At 35.6% G+C, this 20944-nt stretch overlaps 13 non-coding genes and 13 pseudogenes across 13 annotated transcripts; all 26 read left to right on the top strand.

Moving 5' to 3' along the window:
- The first annotated feature begins 208 nt into the window (after positions 1–208).
- On the top strand, positions 209–376 carry LOC142170086 (small nucleolar RNA snoR143; annotated as a pseudogene).
- A 425-nt stretch (positions 377–801) lies between these two features.
- LOC142170114 (small nucleolar RNA SNORD96 family) lies at positions 802–893 on the top strand. The gene has a single exon (XR_012699700.1). It is a non-coding gene; the product is annotated as a small nucleolar RNA SNORD96 family (small nucleolar RNA).
- Positions 894–1202: 309 nt separating this feature from the next.
- On the top strand, positions 1203–1370 carry LOC142170075 (small nucleolar RNA snoR143; annotated as a pseudogene).
- A 425-nt stretch (positions 1371–1795) lies between these two features.
- Positions 1796–1887, top strand: LOC142170123 (small nucleolar RNA SNORD96 family). Its single transcript, XR_012699710.1, has one exon. It is a non-coding gene; the product is annotated as a small nucleolar RNA SNORD96 family (small nucleolar RNA).
- A 306-nt stretch (positions 1888–2193) lies between these two features.
- On the top strand, positions 2194–2361 carry LOC142170081 (small nucleolar RNA snoR143; annotated as a pseudogene).
- Positions 2362–2785: 424 nt separating this feature from the next.
- On the top strand, positions 2786–2877 carry LOC142170113 (small nucleolar RNA SNORD96 family). The gene has a single exon (XR_012699699.1). It is a non-coding gene; the product is annotated as a small nucleolar RNA SNORD96 family (small nucleolar RNA).
- Positions 2878–3185: 308 nt separating this feature from the next.
- On the top strand, positions 3186–3353 carry LOC142170085 (small nucleolar RNA snoR143; annotated as a pseudogene).
- Positions 3354–3777: 424 nt separating this feature from the next.
- Positions 3778–3869, top strand: LOC142170112 (small nucleolar RNA SNORD96 family). The gene has a single exon (XR_012699698.1). It is a non-coding gene; the product is annotated as a small nucleolar RNA SNORD96 family (small nucleolar RNA).
- A 309-nt stretch (positions 3870–4178) lies between these two features.
- Positions 4179–4346, top strand: LOC142170074 (small nucleolar RNA snoR143; annotated as a pseudogene).
- A 425-nt stretch (positions 4347–4771) lies between these two features.
- On the top strand, positions 4772–4863 carry LOC142170118 (small nucleolar RNA SNORD96 family). The gene has a single exon (XR_012699705.1). It is a non-coding gene; the product is annotated as a small nucleolar RNA SNORD96 family (small nucleolar RNA).
- Positions 4864–5169: 306 nt separating this feature from the next.
- On the top strand, positions 5170–5337 carry LOC142170080 (small nucleolar RNA snoR143; annotated as a pseudogene).
- A 425-nt stretch (positions 5338–5762) lies between these two features.
- On the top strand, positions 5763–5854 carry LOC142170121 (small nucleolar RNA SNORD96 family). Its single transcript, XR_012699708.1, has one exon. It is a non-coding gene; the product is annotated as a small nucleolar RNA SNORD96 family (small nucleolar RNA).
- Positions 5855–6162: 308 nt separating this feature from the next.
- LOC142170084 (small nucleolar RNA snoR143) lies at positions 6163–6330 on the top strand (annotated as a pseudogene).
- Positions 6331–6754: 424 nt separating this feature from the next.
- LOC142170111 (small nucleolar RNA SNORD96 family) lies at positions 6755–6846 on the top strand. The gene has a single exon (XR_012699696.1). It is a non-coding gene; the product is annotated as a small nucleolar RNA SNORD96 family (small nucleolar RNA).
- A 309-nt stretch (positions 6847–7155) lies between these two features.
- LOC142170073 (small nucleolar RNA snoR143) lies at positions 7156–7323 on the top strand (annotated as a pseudogene).
- A 425-nt stretch (positions 7324–7748) lies between these two features.
- LOC142170117 (small nucleolar RNA SNORD96 family) lies at positions 7749–7840 on the top strand. The gene has a single exon (XR_012699704.1). It is a non-coding gene; the product is annotated as a small nucleolar RNA SNORD96 family (small nucleolar RNA).
- A 306-nt stretch (positions 7841–8146) lies between these two features.
- LOC142170078 (small nucleolar RNA snoR143) lies at positions 8147–8314 on the top strand (annotated as a pseudogene).
- A 425-nt stretch (positions 8315–8739) lies between these two features.
- LOC142170120 (small nucleolar RNA SNORD96 family) lies at positions 8740–8831 on the top strand. Its single transcript, XR_012699707.1, has one exon. It is a non-coding gene; the product is annotated as a small nucleolar RNA SNORD96 family (small nucleolar RNA).
- A 308-nt stretch (positions 8832–9139) lies between these two features.
- Positions 9140–9307, top strand: LOC142170083 (small nucleolar RNA snoR143; annotated as a pseudogene).
- A 425-nt stretch (positions 9308–9732) lies between these two features.
- LOC142170110 (small nucleolar RNA SNORD96 family) lies at positions 9733–9824 on the top strand. Its single transcript, XR_012699695.1, has one exon. It is a non-coding gene; the product is annotated as a small nucleolar RNA SNORD96 family (small nucleolar RNA).
- A 309-nt stretch (positions 9825–10133) lies between these two features.
- Positions 10134–10301, top strand: LOC142170072 (small nucleolar RNA snoR143; annotated as a pseudogene).
- A 424-nt stretch (positions 10302–10725) lies between these two features.
- LOC142170109 (small nucleolar RNA SNORD96 family) lies at positions 10726–10817 on the top strand. Its single transcript, XR_012699694.1, has one exon. It is a non-coding gene; the product is annotated as a small nucleolar RNA SNORD96 family (small nucleolar RNA).
- A 309-nt stretch (positions 10818–11126) lies between these two features.
- Positions 11127–11292, top strand: LOC142170077 (small nucleolar RNA snoR143; annotated as a pseudogene).
- A 425-nt stretch (positions 11293–11717) lies between these two features.
- Positions 11718–11809, top strand: LOC142170108 (small nucleolar RNA SNORD96 family). Its single transcript, XR_012699693.1, has one exon. It is a non-coding gene; the product is annotated as a small nucleolar RNA SNORD96 family (small nucleolar RNA).
- Positions 11810–12118: 309 nt separating this feature from the next.
- LOC142170070 (small nucleolar RNA snoR143) lies at positions 12119–12286 on the top strand (annotated as a pseudogene).
- Positions 12287–12711: 425 nt separating this feature from the next.
- LOC142170107 (small nucleolar RNA SNORD96 family) lies at positions 12712–12803 on the top strand. The gene has a single exon (XR_012699692.1). It is a non-coding gene; the product is annotated as a small nucleolar RNA SNORD96 family (small nucleolar RNA).
- Positions 12804–20944: the final 8141 nt, after the last annotated feature.

The raw sequence follows: 20944 nt of genomic DNA, 5'->3' as shown, positions 1-20944 counted from the left end.
GCTAGACATATCCACCGAAACCCATCTATAAAACCTCCTCTTCATTGTCCTCTAAACTTCATCTAGGGTTTTGCTTCGGAGCCGATTCTGCTCTCCCAACTCAATGGCCGCCCTTTATTGTGAGCTATAGTTCAGCAATTTACTTTTTCAATATTCCTTTCAATGTTTGCCGTCATTGTAGAATTTTAGTTTTCAGCGTCGAATGTAATTGCACTCACATTAATATAGGGCTTCGCTAAATTATGCAATAGTGCGGTTCTTAAGCGACAATGCATAAAGGGAAAGCTGAATTTATCAGCGGCGGCCAGACAATCGCTGAGATGAATCCACAGATGGGTTCCTAATGGTTCTTGTCTACTAATTTCATCTCACATTCACTTTACGCTTTTAATTCTTCATTTTTGATATTTTTCATATTGTTTTGAAATAGTTTAGAAGCTTTAGTAATTTTACCCTTAAGCCATACAAATATTATGTTATATTTTAGATTTTGTCACACAAATTTGAACAAGGTTAGTATCTGTTATTCAGATGGTACACTGTATAATTGGGGCGAGTTAATTTAATATTCGCATAACCCAAAGTGTGTAAATATCATCATAGAACAAGCCTTCTTTGTAGATGTTAGCATTTGAGTCTTTTTTTTCTCCTTTTGGGGAAAGGAAGAATCCTGCTTTTAATCCGAAGAGGAGCGATCTCATATCCTATCGCCTTGTAGAGCAGAGTCTCTGCGATTGCTACTTGGGATTGGCCATGAGAAATACATTCAATTTCTTGTTATTAATAATTATAGAATATATTTGGCCTGTGAGGATATCAATTATAAAGAACACCATCTTTCGGGACTGAATGGCCCTCGAGGCCTTGCTGTCAATTCTGCAATTCTGAGGCCATAATCATTTATTAATGATTTTTTTCGACTCTTTAAGGTGTGTTTTTCAGTCATATTTAATTTTGACGATGACATGAATTTCAAGCCCACTTTATGGCAGCCGCTAGACATATCCACCGAAACCCATCTATAGAACCTCATCTTCCCTGTCCTCTAAACATCATCTAGGGTTTTGCTTCGCAGCCGATTCTGCTCTCCCAACTCAATGGCCGCCCTTTTCTGTAAGCTATAGTGCAGCAATTTACTTTTTCAATATTCCTTTCAAAGTTTGCCGTCATTGTAGAATTTTAGTTTTCAGCGTCGAATGTAATTGCACTCGCATTAATATAGAGCTTCGCTAAATTATGCAATAGTGCGGTTCTTAAGCGACAGTGCATAAAGGGAAAGCTGAATTTATCAGCGGTGGCCAGACAACCGCTGAGATGAATCCACAGATGGGTTCCTAATGGTTCTTGTCTACTAATTTCATCTCACATTCACTTTACGTTTTTAATTCTTCATTTTTGATATTTTTCATATTGTTTTGAAATAGTTTAGAAGCTTTAGTGATTTTACCCTTAAGCCATACAAATATTATGTTATATTTTAGATTTTGTCACACAAATTTGAACAAGGATAGAATCTGTTATTCTGATGGTGCACTGTATAATTGGGGCGAGTTAATTTAATATTCGCATAACCCAAAGTGTGTAAGTATCATCATAGAACAAGCCTTCTTTGTTGATGTTAGCATTTGAGTCTTTTTTTTCTCCTTTTGGGGAAAGGAAGAATCCTGCTTTTAATCCGAAGAGGAGCGATCTCATATCCTATCGCCTTGTTGAGCAGAGTCTCTGCGATTGCTACTTGGGATTGGCCATGAGAAATACATTTTATTTCTTGTTATTAATAATTATAGAATATATTTGGCCTGTGAGGATATGAATTATAAAGAACACCATCTTTCGGGACTGAATGGCCCTCGAGGACTTGCTGTCATTTCTGCAATTCTGAGGCCTTAATCATTTAGTAATGATTTTTTTCCTCTCTTTAAGGTGTTTTTTCAGTCATTTAATTTTGACGATGACATGAATTTCAAGCCCACTTTGTGGCAGCCGCTAGTCATATCCACCGAAACCCATCTATAAAACCTCCTTTTCATTGTCCTCTAAACTTCATCTAGGGTTTTGCTTCGGAGCCGGTTCTGCTCTCCCAACTCAATGGCCGCCCTTTATTGTAAGCTATAGTGCGGCAATTTACTTTTTCAATATTCCTTTCAATGTTTGCCGTCATTGTAGAATTTTAGTTTTCAGCGTCGAATGTAATTGCACTCGCATTAATATAGGGCTTCGCTAAATTATGCAATAGTGCGGTTCTTAAGCGACAGTGCATAAAGGGAAAGCTGAATTTATCATCGGCGGCCAGACAACTGCTGAGATGAATCCACAGATGGGTTCCTAATGGTTCTTGTCTACTAATTTCATCTCACATTCACTTTACGCTTTTAATTCTTCATTTTTGATATTTTTCATATTGTTTTGAAATAGTTTAGAAGCTTTAGTGATTTTACCCTTAAGCCATACAAATATTATGTTATATTTTAGATTTTGTCGCACAAATTTGAACAAGGTTAGTATCTGTTATTCTGATGGTGCACTGCATAATTGGGGCGAGTTAATTTAATATTCGCATAACCCAAAGTGTGTAAGTATCATCATAGAACAAGCCTTCTTTGTTGATGTTAGCATTTGAGTCTTTTTTTCTCCTTTTGGGGAAAGGAAGAATCCTGCTTTTAATCCGAAGAGGAGCGATCTCATATCCTATCGCATTGTAGAGCAGAGTCTCTGCGATTGCTACTTGACATTGGCCATGAGAAATACATTCAATTTATTGTTATTAATAATTATAGAATATATTTGGCCTGTGAGGATATCAATTATAAAGAACACCATCTTTCGGGACTGAATGGCCCTCGAGGCCTTGCTGTCAATTCTGCAATTCTGAGGCCATAATCATTTATTAATGATTTTTTCCACTCTTTAAGGTGTGTTTTTCAGTCATATTTAATTTTGACGATGACATGAATTTCAAGCCCACTTTATGGCAGCCGCTAGACATATCCACCGAAACCCATCTATAAAACCTCCTCTTCATTGTCCTCTAAACTTCATCTAGGGTTTTGCTTCGGAGCCGATTCTGCTCTCCCAACTCAATGGCCGCCCTTTATTGTAAGCTATAGTTCAGCAATTTACTTTTTCAATATTCCTTTCAATGTTTGCCGTCATTGTAGAATTTTAGTTTTCAGCGTCGAATGTAATTGCACTCACATTAATATAGGGCTTCGCTAAATTATGCAATAGTGCGGTTCTTAAGCGACAATGCATAAAGGGAAAGCTGAATTTATCAGCGGCGGCCAGACAATCGCTGAGATGAATCCACAGATGGGTTCCTAATGGTTCTTGTCTACTAATTTCATCTCACATTCACTTTACGCTTTTAATTCTTCATTTTTGATATTTTTCATATTGTTTTGAAATAGTTTAGAAGCTTTAGTAATTTTACCCTTAAGCCATACAAATATTATGTTATATTTTAGATTTTGTCACACAAATTTGAACAAGGTTAGTATCTGTTATTCAGATGGTACACTGTATAATTGGGGCGAGTTAATTTAATATTCGCATAACCCAAAGTGTGTAAATATCATCATAGAACAAGCCTTCTTTGTAGATGTTAGCATTTGAGTCTTTTTTTCTCCTTTTGGGGAAAGGAAGAATCCTGCTTTTAATCCGAAGAGGAGCGATCTCATATCCTATCGCCTTGTAGAGCAGAGTCTCTGCGATTGCTACTTGGGATTGGCCATGGGAAATACATTCAATTTCTTGTTATTAATAATTATAGAATATATTTGGCCTGTGAGGATATCAATTATAAAGAACACCATCTTTCGGGACTGAATGGCCCTCGAGGCCTTGCTGTCAATTCTGCAATTCTGAGGCCATAATCATTTATTAATGATTTTTTTCGACTCTTTAAGGTGTGTTTTTCAGTCATATTTAATTTTGACGATGACATGAATTTCAAGCCCACTTTATGGCAGCCGCTAGACATATCCACCGAAACCCATCTATAGAACCTCATCTTCCCTGTCCTCTAAACATCATCTAGGGTTTTGCTTCGCAGCCGATTCTGCTCTCCCAACTCAATGGCCGCCCTTTTCTGTAAGCTATAGTGCAGCAATTTACTTTTTCAATATTCCTTTCAAAGTTTGCCGTCATTGTAGAATTTTAGTTTTCAGCGTCGAATGTAATTGCACTCGCATTAATATAGAGCTTCGCTAAATTATGCAATAGTGCGGTTCTTAAGCGACAGTGCATAAAGGGAAAGCTGAATTTATCAGCGGTGGCCAGACAACCGCTGAGATGAATCCACAGATGGGTTCCTAATGGTTCTTGTCTACTAATTTCATCTCACATTCACTTTACGTTTTTAATTCTTCATTTTTGATATTTTTCATATTGTTTTGAAATAGTTTAGAAGCTTTAGTGATTTTACCCTTAAGCCATACAAATATTATGTTATATTTTAGATTTTGTCACACAAATTTGAACAAGGATAGAATCTGTTATTCTGATGGTGCACTGTATAATTGGGGCGAGTTAATTTAATATTCGCATAACCCAAAGTGTGTAAGTATCATCATAGAACAAGCCTTCTTTGTTGATGTTAGCATTTGAGTCTTTTTTTTCTCCTTTTGGGGAAAGGAAGAATCCTGCTTTTAATCCGAAGAGGAGCGATCTCATATCCTATCGCCTTGTTGAGCAGAGTCTCTGCGATTGCTACTTGGGATTGGCCATGAGAAATACATTTTATTTCTTGTTATTAATAATTATAGAATATATTTGGCCTGTGAGGATATGAATTATAAAGAACACCATCTTTCGGGACTGAATGGCCCTCGAGGACTTGCTGTCATTTCTGCAATTCTGAGGCCATAATCATTTAGTAATGCTTTTTTTCCTCTCTTTAAGGTGTTTTTTCAGTCATTTAATTTTGACGATGACATGAATTTCAAGCCCACTTTGTGGCAGCCGCTAGTCATATCCACCGAAACCCATCTATAAAACCTCCTTTTCATTGTCCTCTAAACTTCATCTAGGGTTTTGCTTCGGAGCCGGTTCTGCTCTCCCAACTCAATGGCCGCCCTTTATTGTAAGCTATAGTGCGGCAATTTACTTTTTCAATATTCCTTTCAATGTTTGCCGTCATTGTAGAATTTTAGTTTTCAGCGTCGAATGTAATTGCACTCGCATTAATATAGGGCTTCGCTAAATTATGCAATAGTGCGGTTCTTAAGCGACAGTGCATAAAGGGAAAGCTGAATTTATCATCGGCGGCCAGACAACTGCTGAGATGAATCCACAGATGGGTTCCTAATGGTTCTTGTCTACTAATTTCATCTCACATTCACTTTACGCTTTTAATTCTTCATTTTTGATATTTTTCATATTGTTTTGAAATAGTTTAGAAGCTTTAGTGATTTTACCCTTAAGCCATACAAATATTATGTTATATTTTAGATTTTGTCGCACAAATTTGAACAAGGTTAGTATCTGTTATTCTGATGGTGCACTGCATAATTGGGGCGAGTTAATTTAATATTCGCATAACCCAAAGTGTGTAAGTATCATCATAGAACAAGCCTTCTTTGTTGATGTTAGCATTTGAGTCTTTTTTTTCTCCTTTTGGGGAAAGGAAGAATCCTGCTTTTAATCCGAAGAGGAGCGATCTCATATCCTATCGCATTGTAGAGCAGAGTCTCTGCGATTGCTACTTGACATTGGCCATGAGAAATACATTTTATTTCTTGTTATTAATGATTATAGAATATATTTGGCTTGTGAGGATATCAATTATAAAGAACACCATCTTTCGGGACTGAATGGCCCTCGAGGCCTTGCTGTCAATTCTGCAATTCTGAGGCCATAATCATTTATTAATGATTTTTTCCACTCTTTAAGGTGTGTTTTTCAGTCATATTTAATTTTGACGATGACATGAATTTCAAGCCCACTTTATGGCAGCCGCTAGACATATCCACCGAAACCCATCTATAAAACCTCCTCTTCATTGTCCTCTAAACTTCATCTAGGGTTTTGCTTCGGAGCCGATTCTGCTCTCCCAACTCAATGGCCGCCCTTTATTGTAAGCTATAGTTCAGCAATTTACTTTTTCAATATTCCTTTCAATGTTTGCCGTCATTGTAGAATTTTAGTTTTCAGCGTCGAATGTAATTGCACTCACATTAATATAGGGCTTCGCTAAATTATGCAATAGTGCGGTTCTTAAGCGACAATGCATAAAGGGAAAGCTGAATTTATCAGCGGCGGCCAGACAATCGCTGAGATGAATCCACAGATGGGTTCCTAATGGTTCTTGTCTACTAATTTCATCTCACATTCACTTTACGCTTTTAATTCTTCATTTTTGATATTTTTCATATTGTTTTGAAATAGTTTAGAAGCTTTAGTAATTTTACCCTTAAGCCATACAAATATTATGTTATATTTTAGATTTTGTCACACAAATTTGAACAAGGTTAGTATCTGTTATTCAGATGGTACACTGTATAATTGGGGCGAGTTAATTTAATATTCGCATAACCCAAAGTGTGTAAATATCATCATAGAACAAGCCTTCTTTGTAGATGTTAGCATTTGAGTCTTTTTTTCTCCTTTTGGGGAAAGGAAGAATCCTGCTTTTAATCCGAAGAGGAGCGATCTCATATCCTATCGCCTTGTAGAGCAGAGTCTCTGCGATTGCTACTTGGGATTGGCCATGGGAAATACATTCAATTTCTTGTTATTAATAATTATAGAATATATTTGGCCTGTGAGGATATCAATTATAAAGAACACCATCTTTCGGGACTGAATGGCCCTCGAGGCCTTGCTGTCAATTCTGCAATTCTGAGGCCATAATCATTTATTAATGATTTTTTTCGACTCTTTAAGGTGTGTTTTTCAGTCATATTTAATTTTGACGATGACATGAATTTCAAGCCCACTTTATGGCAGCCGCTAGACATATCCACCGAAACCCATCTATAGAACCTCATCTTCCCTGTCCTCTAAACATCATCTAGGGTTTTGCTTCGCAGCCGATTCTGCTCTCCCAACTCAATGGCCGCCCTTTTCTGTAAGCTATAGTGCAGCAATTTACTTTTTCAATATTCCTTTCAAAGTTTGCCGTCATTGTAGAATTTTAGTTTTCAGCGTCGAATGTAATTGCACTCGCATTAATATAGAGCTTCGCTAAATTATGCAATAGTGCGGTTCTTAAGCGACAGTGCATAAAGGGAAAGCTGAATTTATCAGCGGTGGCCAGACAACCGCTGAGATGAATCCACAGATGGGTTCCTAATGGTTCTTGTCTACTAATTTCATCTCACATTCACTTTACGTTTTTAATTCTTCATTTTTGATATTTTTCATATTGTTTTGAAATAGTTTAGAAGCTTTAGTGATTTTACCCTTAAGCCATACAAATATTATGTTATATTTTAGATTTTGTCACACAAATTTGAACAAGGATAGAATCTGTTATTCTGATGGTGCACTGTATAATTGGGGCGAGTTAATTTAATATTCGCATAACCCAAAGTGTGTAAGTATCATCATAGAACAAGCCTTCTTTGTTGATGTTAGCATTTGAGTCTTTTTTTTCTCCTTTTGGGGAAAGGAAGAATCCTGCTTTTAATCCGAAGAGGAGCGATCTCATATCCTATCGCCTTGTTGAGCAGAGTCTCTGCGATTGCTACTTGGGATTGGCCATGAGAAATACATTTTATTTCTTGTTATTAATAATTATAGAATATATTTGGCCTGTGAGGATATGAATTATAAAGAACACCATCTTTCGGGACTGAATGGCCCTCGAGGACTTGCTGTCATTTCTGCAATTCTGAGGCCATAATCATTTAGTAATGCTTTTTTTCCTCTCTTTAAGGTGTTTTTTCAGTCATTTAATTTTGACGATGACATGAATTTCAAGCCCACTTTGTGGCAGCCGCTAGTCATATCCACCGAAACCCATCTATAAAACCTCCTTTTCATTGTCCTCTAAACTTCATCTAGGGTTTTGCTTCGGAGCCGGTTCTGCTCTCCCAACTCAATGGCCGCCCTTTATTGTAAGCTATAGTGCGGCAATTTACTTTTTCAATATTCCTTTCAATGTTTGCCGTCATTGTAGAATTTTAGTTTTCAGCGTCGAATGTAATTGCACTCGCATTAATATAGGGCTTCGCTAAATTATGCAATAGTGCGGTTCTTAAGCGACAGTGCATAAAGGGAAAGCTGAATTTATCATCGGCGGCCAGACAACTGCTGAGATGAATCCACAGATGGGTTCCTAATGGTTCTTGTCTACTAATTTCATCTCACATTCACTTTACGCTTTTAATTCTTCATTTTTGATATTTTTCATATTGTTTTGAAATAGTTTAGAAGCTTTAGTGATTTTACCCTTAAGCCATACAAATATTATGTTATATTTTAGATTTTGTCGCACAAATTTGAACAAGGTTAGTATCTGTTATTCTGATGGTGCACTGCATAATTGGGGCGAGTTAATTTAATATTCGCATAACCCAAAGTGTGTAAGTATCATCATAGAACAAGCCTTCTTTGTTGATGTTAGCATTTGAGTCTTTTTTTTCTCCTTTTGGGGAAAGGAAGAATCCTGCTTTTAATCCGAAGAGGAGCGATCTCATATCCTATCGCATTGTAGAGCAGAGTCTCTGCGATTGCTACTTGACATTGGCCATGAGAAATACATTTTATTTCTTGTTATTAATGATTATAGAATATATTTGGCTTGTGAGGATATCAATTATAAAGAACACCATCTTTCGGGACTGAATGGCCCTCGAGGCCTTGCTGTCAATTCTGCAATTCTGAGGCCATAATCATTTATTAATGATTTTTTCCACTCTTTATGGTGTGTTTTTCAGTCATATTTAATTTTGACGATGACATGAATTTCAAGCCCACTTTATGGCAGCCGCTAGACATATCCACCGAAACCCATCTATAAAACCTCCTCTTCATTGTCCTCTAAACTTCATCTAGGGTTTTGCTTCGGAGCCGATTCTGCTCTCCCAACTCAATGGCCGCCCTTTATTGTAAGCTATAGTTCAGCAATTTACTTTTTCAATATTCCTTTCAATGTTTGCCGTCATTGTAGAATTTTAGTTTTCAGCGTCGAATGTAATTGCACTCACATTAATATAGGGCTTCGCTAAATTATGCAATAGTGCGGTTCTTAAGCGACAATGCATAAAGGGAAAGCTGAATTTATCAGCGGCGGCCAGACAATCGCTGAGATGAATCCACAGATGGGTTCCTAATGGTTCTTGTCTACTAATTTCATCTCACATTCACTTTACGCTTTTAATTCTTCATTTTTGATATTTTTCATATTGTTTTGAAATAGTTTAGAAGCTTTAGTAATTTTACCCTTAAGCCATACAAATATTATGTTATATTTTAGATTTTGTCACACAAATTTGAACAAGGTTAGTATCTGTTATTCAGATGGTACACTGTATAATTGGGGCGAGTTAATTTAATATTCGCATAACCCAAAGTGTGTAAATATCATCATAGAACAAGCCTTCTTTGTAGATGTTAGCATTTGAGTCTTTTTTTTCTCCTTTTGGGGAAAGGAAGAATCCTGCTTTTAATCCGAAGAGGAGCGATCTCATATCCTATCGCCTTGTAGAGCAGAGTCTCTGCGATTGCTACTTGGGATTGGCCATGAGAAATACATTTTATTTCTTGTTATTAATGATTATAGAATATATTTGGCCTGTGAGGATATCAATTATAAAGAACACCATCTTTCGGGACTGAATGGCCCTCGAGGCCTTGCTGTCAATTCTGCAATTCTGAGGCCATAATCATTTATTAATGATTTTTTTCGACTCTTTAAGGTGTGTTTTTCAGTCATATTTAATTTTGACGATGACATGAATTTCAAGCCCACTTTATGGCAGCCGCTAGACATATCCACCGAAACCCATCTATAAAACCTCCTCTTCATTGTCCTCTAAACTTCATCTAGGGTTTTGCTTCGGAGCCGGTTCTGCTCTCCCAACTCAATGGCCGCCCTTTATTTTAAGCTATAGTGCAGCAATTTACTTTTTCAATATTCCTTTCAATGTTTGCCGTCATTGTAGAATTTTAGTTTTCAGCGTCGAATGTAATTGCACTCGCATTAATATAGGGCTTCGCTAAATTATGCAATAGTGCGGTTCTTAAGCGACAGTGCATAAAGGGAAAGCTGAATTTATCAGCGGCGGCCAGACAACCGCTGAGATGAATCCACAGATGGGTTCCTAATGGTTCTTGTCTACTAATTTCATCTCACATTCACTTTACGTTTTTAATTCTTCATTTTTGATATTTTTCATATTGTTTTGAAATAGTTTAGAAGCTTTAGTGATTTTACCCTTAAGCCATACAAATATTATGTTATATTTCAGATTTTGTCACACAAATTTGAACAAGGTTAGTATCTGTTATTCTGATGGTACACTGTATAATTGGGGCGAGTTAATTTAATATTCGTATAACCCAAAGTGTGTAAATATCATCATAGAACAAGCCTTCTTTGTCGATGTTAGCATTTGAGTCTTTTTTTCTCCTTTTGGGGAAAGGAAGAATCCTGCTTTTAATCCGAAGAGGAGCGATCTCATATCCTATCGCCTTGTAGAGCAGAGTCTCTGCGATTGCTACTTGGGATTGGCCATGAGAAATATATTTTATTTCTTGTTATTAATGATTATAGAATATATTTGGCCTGTGAGGATATCAATTATAAAGAACACCATCTTTCGGGACTGAATGGCCCTCGAGGCCTTGCTGTCAATTCTGCAATTCTGAGGCCATAATCATTTATTAATGATTTTTTTCGACTCTTTAAGGTGTGTTTTTCAGTCATATTTAATTTTGACGATGACATGAATTTCAAGCCCACTTTATGGCAGCCGCTAGACATATCCACCGAAACCCATCTATAAAACCTCATCTTCCCTGTCCTCTAAACATCATCTAGGGTTTTGCTTCGCAGCCGATTCTGCTCTACCAACTCAATGGCCGCCCTTTTCTGTAAGCTATAGTGCAGCAATTTACTTTTTCAATATTCCTTTCAAAGTTTGCCGTCATTGTAGAATTTTAGTTTTCAGCGTCGAATGTAATTGCACTCGCATTAATATAGAGCTTCGCTAAATTATGCAATAGTGCGGTTTTTAAGCGACAGTGCATAAAGGGAAAGCTGAATTTCAGCGGCGGCCAGACAACCGCTGAGATGAATCCACAGATGGGTTCCTAATGGTTCTTGTCTACTAATTTCATCTCACATTCACTTTACGTTTTTAATTCTTCATTTTTGATATTTTTCATATTGTTTTGAAATAGTTTAGAAGCTTTAGTGATTTTACCCTTAAGCCATACAAATATTATGTTATATTTCAGATTTTGTCACACAAATTTGAACAAGGATAGTATCTGTTAGTCTGATGGTACACTGTGTAATTGGGGCGAGTTAATTTAATATTCGCATAACCCAAAGTGTGTAAATATCATCATAGAACAAGCCTTCTTTGTCGATGTTAGCATTTGAGTCTTTTTTTTCTCCTTTTGGGCAAAGGAAGAATCCTGCTTTTAATCCGAAGAGGAGCGATCTCATATCCTATCGCCTTGTAGAGCAGAGTCTCTGCGATTGCTACTTGGGATTGGCCATGAGAAATATATTTTATTTCTTGTTATTAATGATTATAGAATATATTTGGCCTGTGAGGATATCAATTATAAAGAACACCATCTTTCGGGACTGAATGGCCCTCGAGGCCTTGCTGTCAATTCTGCAATTCTGAGGCCATAATCATTTATTAATGATTTTTTTCGACTCTTTAAGGTGTGTTTTTCAGTCATATTTAATTTTGACGATGACATGAATTTCAAGCCCACTTTATGGCAGCCGCTAGACATATCCACCGAAACCCATCTATAAAACCTCATCTTCCCTGTCCTCTAAACATCATCTAAGGTTTTGCTTCGCAGCCGATTCTGCTCTCCCAACTCAATGGCCGCCCTTTTCTGTAAGCTATAGTGCAGCAATTTACTTTTTCAATATTCCTTTCAAAGTTTGCCGTCATTGTAGAATTTTAGTTTTCAGCGTCGAATGTAATTGCACTCGCATTAATATAGAGCTTCGCTAAATTATGCAATAGTGCGGTTCTTAAGCGACAGTGCATAAAGGGAAAGCTGAATTTATCAGCGGCGGCCAGACAACCGCTGAGATGAATCCACAGATGGGTTCCTAATGGTTCTTGTCTACTAATTTCATCTCACATTCACTTTACGTTTTTAATTCTTCATTTTTGATATTTTCATATTGTTTTGAAATAGTTTAGAAGCTTTAGTGATTTTACTCTTAAGCCATACAAATATTATGTTATATTTCAGATTTTGTCACACAAATTTGAACAAGGATAGTATCTGTTATTCTGATGGTACACTGTATAATTGGGGCGAGTTAATTTAATATTCGCATGACCCAAAGTGTGTAAATATCATCATAGAACAAGCCTTCTTTGTTGATGTTAGCATTTGAGTCTTTTTTTTTCTCCTTTTGGAGAAAGGAAGAATCCTGCTTTTAATTCGAAGAGGAGCGATCTCATATCCTATCGCCTTGTAGAGTAGAGTCTCTGCGATTGCTACTTGGGATTGGCCATGAGAAATACATTCAATTTCTTGTTATTAATAATTATAGAATATATTTGGCCTGTGAGGATATCAATTATAAAGAACACCATCTTTCGGGACTGAATGGCCCTCGAGGCCTTGCTGTCAATTCTGCAATTCTGAGGCCATAATCATTTATTAATGATTTTTTTCCATTTTTTAAGGTGTGTTTTTCAGTCATATTTAATTTTGACGATGACATGAATTTCAAGTTAAATGGAGAATAGAAGATTACTAAAACCTGAGACTATAGTTAATTTTGAATAATATGAGTTGTTTGCAGTTTTGAATATGATGTATATAGCTGTGATGATTTGCTTATGAATTGTGGCAAGTTTTTGCTGTACTTGTATGACCCAAAGTTTAATGATCATCACAAAGCAAACGCCTTTTGTTGATTCATAGGGCAGTTGAGGCTTTTCTGTCTCCTGCACTTTTGGTATCCGAAGGGGAGCAATCTCATATCCTATCGCCTTGGGTAGCAGAGTTCAACTGGTGGATGGTTTTTATTTGGGATTTTAATCAGGCATATGAACTCCTCGAAGCAGGGCTATACGTTTTGTATATCTAACTACAAGTTTGTGAAAGCTGAAATTGTGTAGCTTTGAAACTTTGATTGTGAATAGCAACTTGTTTATAGTGAATGTCAAGGGGATATCTCAAGAATAATTCTTGAATGCAAGCGAATGCCTCGGTATGTGAATTATAATGATATGCCCATCTAGATGCAAAACTACATATAAAAGACCATTTAGAAATTTGTGCTAGAACACCTATAAGGTACAATATGAAGAAATCGAACATGTTGGAATTTATATACACTTGTACAAGATCATTTTTTTGGGCCTATGGCATGGTTGGTTTAGTTTGGCTTACTAGTCAGTAGTCGCTCTAAAACTAATCTAGTTGAACTGCCCCATCTCGTAAGCCTTTAAAGACCTGCTCTTTTAGGTCCTCAGTAAATCCACCAAAGTTCTGTGCATTCTTGATTCATTTTGCTCCAGGAATGCCATCGTTTATTGATATTGTTTCTTTTCTATGGTGCTGTACAATGTCATATATTGGTGGAGATAAAGGAAATTGTTAGATACTGTTGCGTACACAGTTTATATTTACTTGTGTTTTTGTTCCTTGAAATGGTCTGGTATTCAGTATCCTGGAAGCTGCTTGTACGTGCGCAAGCTCTGTATGCATAAAATGTAGGACAAGAAATGCTCAGCAATTAATGCTTATGAACTTCTCCATATTCATGTTATGAAATCACAGAACTCTTAAACTTTATTGAGATATTTCATGTTGTTTGAATTATAACTATTGATTATGTAGAGTTGATTATAACTATTTCATATTTATACAGTTGATTATGTTACATCATATACTGAACCATCTATCATCAACATTTCAAGAGGTCACCCAATTACAATGGATGGTGCACAAAATCTATCTACTTAGTATCAAGCAAAATACCACAAACATTCAATAATATTTAGAGAGTGATTATACGTAACATCATTTAACATGATAGATGGCTCATCCTATAAGAAATGTTTATGTCCCTGAAAGTTTACTGAGAGACTGAAAGGCCACCGCTTTTTTTATCAGTTTAATTTTAACATAACCATTCCATTTCTTTTGTTAAAAGGTAAAGAAACAACATATAATGATTGAATGTGCATCATTTACTGAAAAACTATTATCACAAATAACCAAATAGGTCGATTAGGTATCCAACCAATAGAGAAAGTATGGAAGAAAATCAAAATCTTGGCAGGTTTATTTGCAATACCTATTAACTCATTATCTTCAGTGGACTCCTGCATATATAAAGTACAAAAATTATGAAAATCAGTAGTGGACTTATAGTTCATGTAGCTTTATTAATTTATACCGTGCAAATACTTTAATTAAAAGAATCAATAACCTAAAAAAATGTTAATAGGGAGTTCGTAGCGTCCTATAGAATAAATAAAATGAACATTCAAAACTTTTAAAGTTATAAAAAAATCACTCCAGATCGGAAATTTTTTCCAGAAAGATATCCTTCCAGATATATAAGTATCTTTAATGTTAAAGGACAATGTAATCTGTATCGATGTATTTACCCTGCATTCCATCTATCCATCTAAGCCTTGATTAGTATTGAAGTCAGGGTCCTACAAAACATTAATAAATAAATGAGTTTGAAATTATACTACAAAATATGCAATTTAACAAAAATACGTAAGATAAATATATTATGAAGTTTGTGAGCGAAGATCACATAGAGTGAAGGCATCTGAATGTGGAGCATGATTATATTTCTTTATCATTTGCTCCTCATCTGTAAGCTTGACAACACTGTAAATTTCAGCTTGCAACTGAATGTTCGATCGCTTGACAATAAACTTAAATATGAATTTTTTTCGAAGAATATTGTTCAACTCTACTGGATAGGAATACTCATCAACAACGCCGATATTCTAGAATGAAATTTTGCATTAGAATTTTTCAAATAACAAATATGAATTTAATTAGTTTATATACCTCAAGTAATGTTCCTTCAATTCATTTGCGAACTTGCCTATGAGAAACATGGCTTCGCGGTCCCAGAGCAACAGAGAAACAAATCGAGTAGTATCCAGTACCCTAACCTGAAGCTTGTACCCAAAGCACATTTGATATGAGATATAAATGTACATTTTGATGGATTAAGGAAATAAAGCTTATGTTATTACCCATTCACCGCTGAGTAATCTTCTTTTTTACATTTTGGGTTTGGGCAAAGATAAATGTTTCCCACTTTATTGTCACGACCCAAAAATCTCATCTCAGGCGTCGTGATGGCAACTAGTCTCTAATACTAGGTAAGCCGATTATAATCACATTTCAAGTCATTTAAAAAGAAATATAGAAACTAACAATTCAATAGTTACAAACTACCTCCGAAGACTGGTAATACTGAGTCACGAACTCTAACTGAATACATGAAATAATCTCAAAGATCGAATACTCAATACTGTTTGAATAATAGTTAACAATACAATAAAAATGAAAAGACTCCAAGGAACTGCGATGACCAAGCAGCTCTACCTTAAATCCTTGCGATTCCGCTCTAACTCTATTCGAGTCCAATATCTTCAATACCCGGCTCTGCATAAAAATGTGCAGAAGTGTAATATGAGTACACCACGGTCGGTACCCAGTAAGTATCAAGACTAACCTCAGTGGAGCAGAGACGAGGTACAGTCAAGATACTCACTAGTCTAATAACATGTGCAATATGATATACAAAATAATAGGAAACAAATAATAATAAGGCAACATAAATCAACCACTGATATGCACAACAGGGCAACAAGAACACCATTAATATCGCTCAACAAATAATAAATACAAGTACACCCAATTAAATCAAGTCCTTCAAATAAATATCTTTCACATATAATTCTTCCAAATAACTCTCTTTCAAATATAATTTTCTCAAATAAATATCTTTCAAATATAATTCTTTCCATAAATCTCTTTCCAACATAATTTCCTCAAATATGTATCTTTTAAATATAATTCTTTCAATAAATACTTTTTAAATAAAAATCCTTCCAAATAAATATTTTGAATATAATTCTTTCAATAAAAAGTCACCATACAAAAATGTGCAGAAGTATAGTATGAGTACACCACGGTCGGTACCCAGTAAGTATCAAGACTAACCTCAGTGGAGTAGAGACGATGTACAGTCAAGACACTCACTAGTCTAATAACATGTGAAATATTATATACAAAATAATAGAAAACAAATAACAATAAGGCAACACAAATCAACCAGTGATATGCACAGCAGGGCAACAAGAGCACCATTAATATCGCTCAACAAATAATAAATACAAGTACACCCAATTAAATCAAGTCCTTCAAATAAATATCTTTCACATATAATTCTTCCAAATAACTCTCTTTCAAATATAATTTCCTCAAATAAATATCTTTCAAATATAATTCTTTCCATAAATCTCTTTCCAACATAATTTCCTCAAATAGGTATCTTTCAAATATAATTCTTTTAATAAATACTTTTTGAATAAAAATCCTTATAAATAAATATTTTGAATATAATTCTTTCAATAAAAAGTCACCATGTGACACCCCATTTCAAAATCATACAAATACGGGTCTCAGCCCTTTTCATATTTTTCGTAAATACGGGTCTTAGCCCACTTTCATATTTTCACGGCATTTCGTGCCCATAATTAAATCATCATATTTTTCCGGCACCTCGTGCCAATTTTTTTCATATCACATCTGCACGAACAATTCACGTGCCAATAATAAAACCGTCATATTTTCCCCGGCACTTCGTGCCCACGTTTCATATCTCAACTGCACGGATAATTCACGTGACAATATTATCATTATTTATTCACTGCACCTCGTGCCCACATTTCTTTTCATAATACGCCTGGCAATAGCCACAGGCTCCCAGTTTCAACATAAATCAGACTATTATCAATTTACCAACAACAAGACAAATTGCACCAGGCACAAAAATAGACACAAAAAAATCACAACATCACATAAAAATCACCAATGCAACCATTTCACATCATCACATATCATCCCTGACAGTAGCCACCCTTATTACTCCTATAATAGCCTCCCTTATCCCGACACCCTGAAAGTATCAATAGCCACCCTTATCGCTCCTAAAGCCACCCTTATCTCTCCTATAGCCACCCTTATCGCTCCGCCCAGACAATATCCCAACACACACAACAACAGTGAAATGCCACCCTTATACTCACATAATCAACAGTGGAATGCCAACCTTATATCCTCAAAATAATAACTTAAATAGCATGACAATTTACACGAAATATTATCACGGCAATATAACAAAATTAATTCATATCACAATTTGCCCAATACCACAACTAATTCCAAAGATATAACAAAATCAATTAATTTCACAACAAATAGCCCAAGGCTCCACACAATATATATAAAACCTCAAAAACAATCATCAGAGATAGAAAATAATCAGCATAGGGCAACGCCTTCATTAATTCAAATTTTGATAATTATACCAACACTCCTTCTTAAGCTTGTTTAATTAATTATTTGAGACGGAAAATTCATAATTAAATCAAAATTCCAAGATTCACCTGGGTTATTTTTCTGAGTCACAAAGATGAAGCCCTACGAAACTTTGAAGTCTTTTACAAGAAAATATAGCGTGAAAAAGGTTACTACATTTCCTCCTTAAGAAGTGACCATAGAGGAGAGTTCGAAAGCAAAGCTTTTGAGAACATCTGCAATGATCAAGGGATTTCTCACAATTTCTCCTTCCCAAGATCGCCACAACAAAATGGAGCGGTAGAACATAAAAACAGAACTCTATAAGATATGGCGAGAACTATAATTATGGAAAATTCTCTCCCACATCACTTCTGGGCAGAAGCTATAAGTACGACATGTCATATCATCAATAGATGCCTTATTCGATCAATACAAGAAGACTCCATATGAACTATGGAGAGGAAAAAGACCCAACATCAGTTATTTTCAACCTTTCGGTTGTAAGTGTTTTATTCACAATAATGGAAAAGATAATCTTGGTAAGTTCGATCCCAAAAGCGATGAAGGTATTTTTCTCGGATACTCTCCTTCCAGTAAAGCATATAGAGCCTTTAATAAGCGTACTTTATCCATTGAAGAATCTATACATATTATTTTTGTGGATACTAACCCTCATTTGAAGAATGATCATCTTCCTGAAAATGAAAAAATTTTCATAGTGCCAAAGTCTATCGATACAAGTGGAATTGCCTCTGAAGAAGTGACTGATCAGCAAAATCAGTCGACTGTGCCTCTTACAAAAAATCAGGAGTCCACTTTGACCGGTCCAACCAACTCTGCTGAAAAGGAGTCAAAATTAGTCGTCCTAAATGAATGAAAAAATAAAGCTGGATATCCCCATAAGTATATCATTGGATACCCTCAGGAAGGGATGGAGACTAGAAGATCTCTAAAGCAGACATCAAATATCACTCTCGTATCCCAACTTGAACCAAAAAGGGTGGACGAAGCACTTGGTGACAAAAACTGGATAATTGCAATGAAGGAAGAGCTTGATAAATTTGAAAACAACAAAGTATGGGAACTCATTTCTAAGCCACCAAATGCATCCATTATTGGAACAAAATGGGTATTCAGAAAAAAGCTGAACGAATTCGGACAAGTCGTGCGAAATAAAGCGAGACTAGTTGCTTAAGGTTATTCACAACAAGAAGAGATTGATTATGAGGAGACTTTCGCCCCTGTTGCCAGGTTAGAATCCATTCGCATTCTATTAGCTTATGCTGCTCATAAGTATTTCAAACTATTTCAGATGAATGTGAAAAATGCCTTCTTAAATGAATTTATTTCTGAGGAAGTTTTCGTTAAGCAACTTGCAGGATTTGTAAATGAATCCTTTCCCAATCATTTCTACAAATTATCCAAAGCTTTATATGGCCTAAAGCAAGCTCCTAGAGCATGGTATGAAAGGTTAAGCTTTATCCTAATTAAACATGGATTCGATAGAGGTAATATTGATACTACTCTTTTCATCAAACGATCATCTCTAGGCAACCTAATTGTACAGATTTATGTAGATGATATTATTTTTGGTAGTACTAATATTGTTTTGTGCAAGAATTTCTCAAATATCATGAAAGGAGAATTTGAAATGAGTATGATGGGAGAATTATCTTTGTTCCTTGGACTTCAAGTCAAGCAAACACAAAAATGAATCTTCATTAGTTAAACAATATATACGAAAGAACTCATAAAAAAGAATGGTATGTCCAATGCAAAAGCCATAGGAATACCTATGAGTCTGTCGACTACTTTGGATGAAGATAAAAATGGTAAGAGTGTTGATGAAATAATGTATCGAGCTATGATTGGCTCATTACTCTATCTTACTTCTAGTCGACCAGATATCATATTTAGTGTTTGCAAATGTGCTAAATATCAGTCAACTCCTAAAGAGACTCATTTGACTTCTATTAAACATAGTATCAGATATTTGATAGGAACAGTCGACTATGGATTATGGTATGAAAGTCTGGAAAAGTTCAATCTCAAAGGTTTTTCAGATGCAGATTTTGCAGAAGATAAACTTGATAGAAAAAATACAAGTGGAACGTGTCAATTACTTGGAAAATCCCTTGTATCCTGGCACATCAAGAAATAAAGCTGTGTGGCCTTATCCACCACAGAAGCTGAATATTTGGCAGTAGGCAACTGCTGTACACAAGTACTATGGATCATGCATCAACTGTTAGATTATGATTTACATCTTAACTCTGTTCCGATCATGTGTGACAATACTAGTGCAATTTGTATGTCAAAAACTCTGTGTATCATTCTAGGGCTAAGCATATTGAGATCAAGCATCATTTTATACATGATCATGTTGCTAAAGGAGATATTTTGTTAGAATTTGTTAATACTGAAAATCAGTTGGCGGATATTTTTACAAAACCTTTGCTTGAAGAAAGATTTCGTTTTCTTTTAAACAAAATTGGCATTTGCACAATTCCCTCATAACAATGGTTGATGTATTCCATAATTACTCTTACTTAAACTCCATGTATGTTGTTGTTTGTGCCAAAAAACTCTCTTAGCACTTAATTAGTCTTTACTCCTATTTGAATTGACGGTACAATTTTGCAGAAGAAAACTTTTCAGTTGTCTTTCATACGTCTCTCCAAAAATCGAGGCGTCCTCTTTTGTTAACTCCTCTCTCGAGTGTATCTCCTACTCTCTCAAAGGAACCAAAACTCTCTCTCTATCTTTCTCTTACTCATGGCCAAAGCAAAATCCTCTCCCTCCTCCTCCTTGCCCAGAAGAAGCCACCTATTCAAGAAAACCAAAAATGATCCTGTTAATATCGAATCTTCCGAAATCACAGACAACCCACTCACTGAGGAAGAATCAAGTAGCTCCCAAGAATAAATACTTATCTCAAAAGAGCGAAGGAAAACGACCAATCGAATCTATCCCCAAACTATCATCTTAGAAAAAGGTAAAAACTGAAAATATTGTGTTTGGTCCTGAAGATAAGATGATTTTCTATGGTCCTAAAGAAAAGACTAGATTTTTCGTCTTCAAAGGAAAGTCAATTGCATTTGGTCATAATGTAAGCTTAAAATCTATGCAAAACTCTCACTGTGATGTTTTGTCTATTTTTGAAACTCAGAAACTTGTCTCCCTATTTACTACTGTTGGTGATATTGTCTATGAAGAG

Source organism: Nicotiana tabacum, chromosome 15 (genome assembly GCF_000715075.1).
Source record: "Nicotiana tabacum cultivar K326 chromosome 15, ASM71507v2, whole genome shotgun sequence".
NCBI classification, from domain to species: domain Eukaryota; kingdom Viridiplantae; phylum Streptophyta; class Magnoliopsida; order Solanales; family Solanaceae; genus Nicotiana; species Nicotiana tabacum.
Note: the sequence above shows the minus strand (reverse complement) of the source record. Positions and strands in the feature narration are given on the sequence as shown.